Source organism: Solanum dulcamara, chromosome 1 (genome assembly GCF_947179165.1).
Source record: "Solanum dulcamara chromosome 1, daSolDulc1.2, whole genome shotgun sequence".
In the NCBI taxonomy this organism is placed as follows: domain Eukaryota; kingdom Viridiplantae; phylum Streptophyta; class Magnoliopsida; order Solanales; family Solanaceae; genus Solanum; species Solanum dulcamara.
In genome coordinates, this window is record NC_077237.1 from 70,931,650 (window position 1) to 70,940,102 (window position 8,453).

The 8,453-nt window shown below is 33.6% G+C and overlaps 1 long non-coding RNA gene across 1 annotated transcript; it reads right to left on the reverse strand.

Annotated features, from left to right (window-relative positions):
• Window positions 1–3,570: 3,570 nt before the first annotated feature.
• Window positions 3,571–8,186, reverse strand: LOC129888720 (uncharacterized). Its single transcript, XR_008766702.1, has 3 exons — window positions 8,137–8,186; window positions 7,935–8,014; window positions 3,571–3,647 (listed from the first exon to the last, which is right to left on the reverse strand). It is a non-coding gene; the product is annotated as an uncharacterized LOC129888720 (long non-coding RNA).
• Window positions 8,187–8,453: the final 267 nt, after the last annotated feature.

An 8,453-nucleotide genomic window follows, 5' to 3' on the forward strand; every position in this document is an offset into this window, starting at 1 on the left:
GAAACCATTTCCCTTTGGCAGAAATCATTTCTCGCCGAAATCATTTCCCTTTGGCATAAATCATTTCTCGTCGGAAATATTTTCCTTTGGCATAATCATCAAATCAAATTCCAACTCAAAGTATTAGAACCAGTATAAATAGCCAATGTCCATGAAAAATACGCTGATGGAATGATAATATCAACAAATCACAAGTCATATCTCAAAAGTAAGTTCAAATATCCATAATAAGTCAAATGTGAACCCATATTACAACAGTATATTCAAATATTCACGATAGATCAAGTATCACTCTTATAGAACACAACATGTTTAAATTCTCTCATTCGGCTTCTATTACCCCTTTCTTTCAATATAAATCTACTTAAACATCAATTATCTTCATCTAATCACCAAAATCACTTTCCATAACTTCCAAATATGTAAAAACATGAATATATGATCCTACAAGTTTAGGCATATGTTTAGAAATTTACTTGCCTCGATTTCAACCTCGAACTACGCCGAAATCTGAGCTTTACCCTTACGCCGACATTCCGAATCAAGATAATCTATTCAAATAAGCAACCCTAGTAAGAATACGAGTCTAGCGATACCCAATTTGATATTTTTAACACCGGTCCCAAAACTAACCTATACAACCCAAAATACTCAATTTTGAAAGACGAACAGAAATCTGGAATTTTTTATATGAAAATGATCCTTGAGGTATTTAGAAATTAATGTTGAAACCAATTTGAATTTGGAGTTAAAATCACCCCTCAAACATCAATTTAAAGAATGAAAAGTTCTTTGTAAAACCCCTCAATTTGAAGCCTTTCGATCTTGAAATTGCAAATGAAAATCACGTAAAAATCATTGGGTTAGGAAAGATTTTAATCAAGAACACTTACCCTCACCAAATCCTCAAAAACTCCCCTTCAAAATCGCCTAGGCCGAGTTTCTAGGGTTCAATAATGGAGGAAATATGATTAAGCCCGATTTTTGAAAATTTTCAAGGCTACACAGGTATTGCTCTTCGCGATCGCGACACCCTCCCTCATAATAGTGATGAGGAAACTCATTAATTGGCTGTTGCATTCGCGAAGAAGTCCTCACGATCGCAATGACCAATTAAGCTAACCCTTTCCAATCGCGACTAGGCCTACGCGATCGCGAAGAACAAGAATTCCTACACCAGATATCAGCAACCAATAGCAAAAACATTAATTTTGACGTTATATTCTACCATATTAATTTCTATATTCCATATTTAATGAAAACATCAGAAATCGAATTTGAGGTCTCCTTGATCCAAAACTCCAAAAGTCGCCACTAAACTAACTTAGGCCTCCAAAATACCAAAATGGGCTTGGAACCTCTAAAAATTTTACTAAAACTTCTTCTAGACCAAAAACTATCCCCGAATCCGATGGAATCGTCAGAATTTCATTCTGAGTGTTGAAACTCCAAAAGTTGACCAAAGTCAAACCTTAGCCTAAAATTCATTAAATTACCAACTCAAGACCTCAATTCTTCGTTGTAGACCCAATTTTGATTCCATAAACTCTCCTAGATCAATTTCCCCATTCTGGAGCTGCTGAAATTGATAGAATTCTGTTTTGAGACTCGGAGCTCCGGTTGACCTAAAAACCACCTTTAAACACTTAAAGCTTATAAAAACTCCAAATTTCCAAAACCCAACTTTTTCATAGAATTTTCCTAAAACCGACTCTTGATACCAACCATATAAGAATCAGGGCAACTAGGAGGAGGGATAAAATGATCATTTCACAAAAATTCCAAAAATGACCTTCAGAGTCATTACATCGGGTAAGATTGGATCGGGTAGGTTCACATGGAAGACCCATGTTCCCAAACAAAATTTACATAAATGTTTGTGTGGTTATAAATTATTTCATTAAGAGTAAAATGAATATTTTAATGTTAAATTGTTATTAAATATAAAATTGTGTATTCTTATAAATTGGGATTAACTAAAAAAAAGTTAGGAGGTAATATTTAGTTAGCTTGGAAAAAGTGGGCAACCTCAGATACCCTATATTTACAAGTACTATTAATTTGTAAAACGTTTTTGAAACAATGCTTTCAGATAAAATCAGATTCAATGTATAACTCAGATAGTTTTAAATTACGTATCAGATATATGGACTGGATTTTATTCTATCTAACTATCCAAAATATCTTGTTCATCCACTTATACGATTGTCATATTGGTTTATTTATCCTCAAACTCCCCATCCGCACCCTATCCCTTTTATCCTTTTTCAAATTCCACACAAAGTACACTATCATTAAACACAGAACAGGAAATCACAGAAACAAGACCCACATATTTTCTTTATCTTTTACTTCCAAGATTTTATTTTTTTTAAAAGAAAATATAGACTCCTCATGAAAGAGTCTGAGGTTTTGTCGGACAATCTTTGATTTAATAGTTGACAATGGCGTGCAAGCGAGTAGGAGAAGAAAAAAACTTTGTGAAATAAATCTGTGTTTTTCTTGACCATGACGTGGTGATTATATGATTCTGACATGGCAATGAGGTGGTGCGTATGTAATATATTTGTCATTGTGAGGCTGGTGTTATATTTTGGAGTGGTATGTATTTACATCAAACTGGAATAAGGAGGTAAATAAATGCCCGTAAAATTAAGATATTAAAGTAAATTTGACTGCTAAATTTGAGAATGATTTGATGTATTTTCACAATTTACTATTATACCGAATTTATTAATAGTCATAGTCAGCTAAGACAAGGTTCACTCAATGGGTAATATAAGTTGGGTTAATTTGGGGGCGTGACATCTTTACCATGCGATTTTTAGGTGTTTTCTTTTGCATATATTTTTAAATTTTCTTAAATGATACCAAGTTGAATGAAAATAATTAATGTCCTCAAGATTCGTATTATCTTTTAAAAATTTCTCTTTTCATTCATCTCGTTTTAGTTGGCTCGTCTTAATACTTGTTCAATTAAAAAATAACAAGAAGCAATGCTTTTGAATGATATATCTTTGATTATACAATAAACAATGCAGAAAAAAACCATAAAAGTTTCTTTTGTTCACTTCATCAATTAGTTCCTCTTAACATGACTTTTTCTTCTTTTCTTTTTTGTTTTTGATGATTTTCACGCTACCCTGACTTCCAAAGGGAAAGCAAACCAAGGATAGAAATATCATCATTCAACAATTCAATCTTACTCTGGATACAAATAATAACACCAGTATTTCATTTTTCATCAAAATGCTTCACCATAAGACACAAGTCCAAGGAACTTCAATGTGCGCACTCCGTGAAAGGAACAATTACAAAAGAATTAAATTATAGCCATTGATTATTTAACTAAGCATATGAAGAAACTGGGTCTATATTTTAAGTAGACCACGACATGTCTATTGTATAAAATAAATAAGCAAAAAATATTCAACTTCACTGCTGCCACAGCAACCATAAGAACAATAATCCAGTAAAGGCAAAGAAAGAACACAGCTTTGAATCGTCAGTTTGTAAAACAAGTTATCTCTCATTGTCTCAACCAAATTTATTCCGATAAAAAAAACTGCAAAGACATACTATCAGTGATGACCCTCATCATCACTACCATGTCCATCAGGAGGTCCTCAAGGTCCAACCACTTCCAACTGCAATACAAGAAACCATTTAGTATGAAAATAAGAATTTCACTTGAGCCATTAAATTCTGCATGCATTAACACATAACTGAACTTGCCCAATTCATGCACATTGAAATTGCATTCCATCTTCTTCTTCTTCTTTTTTATACATAAAGATTTTATTAAATGGTAACCAAGATGTTACAATAAATGAAACACAAACACCACAAAACAAAAAGCAGCCTCCTACACTCTGCTTCTTATATAATCCAATATATTCATATACTTGTTCAAACCATCTATTAAAATACCTTTACACCATAAATACAAATTTTGCAAACATCTATACTTAATCCTAGAAATGTGAGTTCTTTTCCCTTCAAAGCAAGCTTTGTTTACTCTAGCCAAATTATCCATAAGATGCACAGTGGAATAGTTCCCCATATCTGCTTTTATCTCTTTTGGTATTACCTGTTGTTGCCAACCTTCCAACAAACCTTTCACTTTCTGAGGCATCACCCAATTAATACCACAAAGATTTAGGAATAACTCCCAACATTCTCTAGAAATTTTGCAATGGAGAAAAAGGTGCTCAACGGTTCCCTGGTCTTCTTGAAATAAGAAGCACCTAGTACATAGCTTAAAGCCTCTTTTCAGCAAGTTATTTCAAGTTAAGATGCCCCCTAGTTGTAACCCATCCAAAACATACAACTTTAACGGGAGCTTATGTCTTCCATATCATCTTCCAAGGCCAAGAATTATCCCACTGACCTGTGTCCTGACTGCATTATCAACATACTAAAATAATTCTTAACTGAAATGTTTTGGTCGTTACTAGCAAGCCAAATCAGGGTATCCACCTTATTCTGATCAGTATGAACTTAACTCAATTGTTGAAGCAACTGACAAAATTCTTTTCTCTCTTAATCATTCATTTTCTCTGGAACCTTGGCTGCCAACCAGAGTTAAAATGAAATTCAGCAATACTACTTATCATCCTTTTTAGAAGAGCAATTTAAGAGATTAGAGAACTTATCCTCTAAATGTTATCACCATCCCGTAACTCTGTCCAAAATGTTATTTTTTTCTCCATTTCCCACCTCCAGTCTTGTAAATTGACCAAGTCTTCCCAAAGTCTGCTTATGTATGGAATCCGAAATCTAATTTTTTTCTCCATTTCACACCTCCAGTCTTGTAAGTTGACCAAGTCTTCCCAAAGTCTGCCTATGTTCTTCCATACCCCCCCCCCCCACTAATAGTTCTCCATCTATCCTTCTTCCCATCTATGACATTAATAAGCTTTTTCCAAATTTCACCACCTTCCATGCTATACCATTTGAATACCAGACTTTTATTATGAAGCTTTAGATTTCTCAAATCCAAGTCCCCCAAGCTCCCGCCCCCAATCTTTCTAGTCTTTCAGAACTAACTTCCATTTCACCAAATGAAATCTTCTCTTATCTGCATTACCTTCCCATAAGAATTGACTTCTAAAAGAATTCATCTTTCTCTGATAGCAACTAGCATTAAGAATATGGACATAGATAGGTAGGCATACCATCCAATACACTTTTAAGATGGAGAAGGGCCTAAAATGCCCTTTAACTATTTGAATTGATACAAAATTACCCTCCGTCCACCTTTTGGCCACCAAATAACCTTGATGTCAACCTTTTGACTCAAAAATATCCTTATTTTTAACGGTCCATACTCATTAGGTGGATGGGAGGGCAATATTGTACCAAATCCTATAGTCTAAGGGTACTTTAGGCCCTTATCCGTTAAATAGTAAAATCACCTTCCCACTCTTTCACTTCCTCTCTCTTTCACTTTTTTTCTTATTGGAATCTTGTCCATAATTTTAAATTGTAATTTTTTTAAACATATGACAAAATAAGGGAGGAAAAGGGAAGAAAATAATGAGGACATTCATATAGAAATAACTAGTTCGATAGAAGATAATTTAATAGCATTTGTTCTTTTGTGGGTACCAAAAATTCAAAATAAATGAATAAAAAAAATCTTTTCTCCTATTTCCGCCCTTACCTCACCATGATAATAATATAAATTAAAAGAATATGAACATCTAGGTTCGTTTCAAGTTTGAGTCTCTAATATGCTAATTAAGAATAAGAGATTAAAAAAGAATAAAAAGAAGAAATGAATAAAATAATTGGATAATTAATAGAAAATTTAATGTTAATAAAAAATAATAATATTTTTAAACGGACATTAATGTGCTGATTTTTAATGGATCCCCAATTATGAGTTGGTTATAATGAATTGGGTATAATCTAAAATAGGCCAATAGAAATATATTATAAAATTAATATATTTTTTTAATATTATTTTCAAGCATATTAGGTCAAAATATGAATTATATGTGATTTTGCTATTTATTTGAGAATGGTTTAAATTTGGACCAATCAAATTAGGCAACATAATAAATAAATATTTAATAATTTTATGTTAGGAAAATTGTTAAAAATAAGGGCAAATATGAGCCAAAGGGTTAATATTGAGAGTATTTTTGAGCAAAAAGATTGGAGTCAGGGGTATTTGGGGACCGAAAGGCGGATAGATGATTTTGTACCAATTCGAATAGTTGAGGGGCATTTTAGACCCTTCTCCTCTTTTAAGAAGAGTAAATCTGCCCCTAAAAGATAGATATCGTTTCTTTCATGGAGTAAAGTTTGCTAGAACATCTATGCAGGACACCTTTCCAGATACTCTGATCATTTTTCCCCTAGTGGAAGCCCCAAATAAACAGTGATGAACTTTTCCGCCTTACATCCCAGGATAGAACCTAGTTTCTTGGCAACACGAAAAAACCAAACACCCCTCTCTATCTATCCAAGGGATAGAAGGGAAGAGGATCATCTGTATTATGCTGAAAATACTGCTCTTTGCCAGATTAACTTTCAAACCCATAACTGCTTCAACAATTTCCAGGAATCTCTCTAAGATAAAGTATTTGTTCGTTGTCTGCTTTAAACAAAAGAAGAGTGTCATCAGCATATAGAATGTGCGATAATGTAACCTTATCAACATAATTTCTCCCAAAGCTCATGCTTTTTATCCAACCCAATTTTTAAGCTTGCTTCACCATCATATTAAAAGCTTCAATCACTAGAGTAAATAGATAGAGGATGAGTGGACCTCCTTGCCTCAAGCCTTTTTGAGAGTTGAGAAAACCATGTGGACTCCCCTTTGTGAATATAGATAATTTTATAGTAGATTTGCAGTACCTGATCCATTCAATCCATTTATCACCAAACTTTTCATTTGTTTCAGAATATTTTAAAAACATGACCAGTTAACATGATCATAAGCCTTTTCAAGATCAAGCTTACAAGCAACTCCTCTCTTCTTTGACTTCATTAGTTGCTCAATGCTTACATTGGCGACCAAAGTTCATCAACTATTTGCCTCCCTTTTAAAATGCATTCTGACGTTCTGAAACTAACTTATCAATCACCAGTTTGAGCCTTTTAATTAGCAGTAATTTTATGTACACTCCCAAGTAAGCTGATAGGCCTGAAAAACTTTCACCTCAACCGCCTACTTTTTTTTGGTATCAAAGCAATAAAAGTGGCATTTAAACTTTTTAACAAAAGATCCCTTCTGATAGAAAATTTCCACTATCCTTCAAACATCATCCTTTATTGTGCTCCAGCATCTTTGGAAGAAGTGTAGATTAAATCCATTGGGGCCTGGAGCCTTATCTCCTCTAAAAGATTTGACAACTTCCAGTTCTTCCATAGTAAAAGGTCTTTGCAGACACTCTTTGTCTTCATCAGGAAGCCTTTTCAGATCTTCATCCTTCCAGTTTGGTCTCTTTCTTCATTCTCCCTGAATAGCTTTAATAGAAGTCTTGAATGTGTTTCTTTATAATCTTCTCATCATCTACCAGCTCCCCCAACAATCATCATTTTGTCAATAAAATTGAACCTCTTATGTGCATTCTATATGAATTAAGCAATCAATTTATGGAGCAAGCAACACATTTGACAATTGAGAATACAATTAGTGCTTTGCAGCTAAGCAATAGCCAACCCAGGAAAAAAAGTCTCATTATTAACTGAGGAAATGTTTCATTAATGAATGTTAAATATGTCCTTTTGGACATATACAACAACAACAACAAATTCACATCTACAAAATTCCCTAACATCCTGAGATTAACCTAGATATAGAAACGCACGGAGTACAGATTCACATCTAGCAAATTCTTCAACAGCCTACAAACTCACCCAGATTTAATCAATAACAATCCACAGGACTAACTATGAATTAATGGATATTCTGTACTTACCACAAAATACTGTGAGCATATTGGGCATTCATGTGGCTTGCCCTTCTCGAGCCAGAACCAAACAACATCATGCTCATCTTCTATTGAATTAGAAATAGAAAACGGGGGAGGACATTAATAGAAACCAACTAAAAAGATTGAAGTCAACTGACTAGAGGAATGTATGATGGAGAGACTTGTCAAATAAATAATAGAGACTTACCTCCTTCAGCTCCAGGGCATCCTACAATTCTTCTATCATAGTAGGATTTGACAATAGTAGGCGCTTCCTACAATATAAAATATACAAAGAATTGATCATTTATTTATTTTTTTATAAGGTAACATTCAAAGAGTCCATCATATTTATATGCATCAAACTTGAAACGCAAGTGAAAACAAACATAAGTGATCTCCACACATAACATCTCTTAGCATGTGGTTAATGCTGACATATAATCTTGAATTATTCATCAGACACACAAATTAGATTTATTTGAAGAATCGTAATTAGCAATGTTTTGATTTAGCAACCATCAT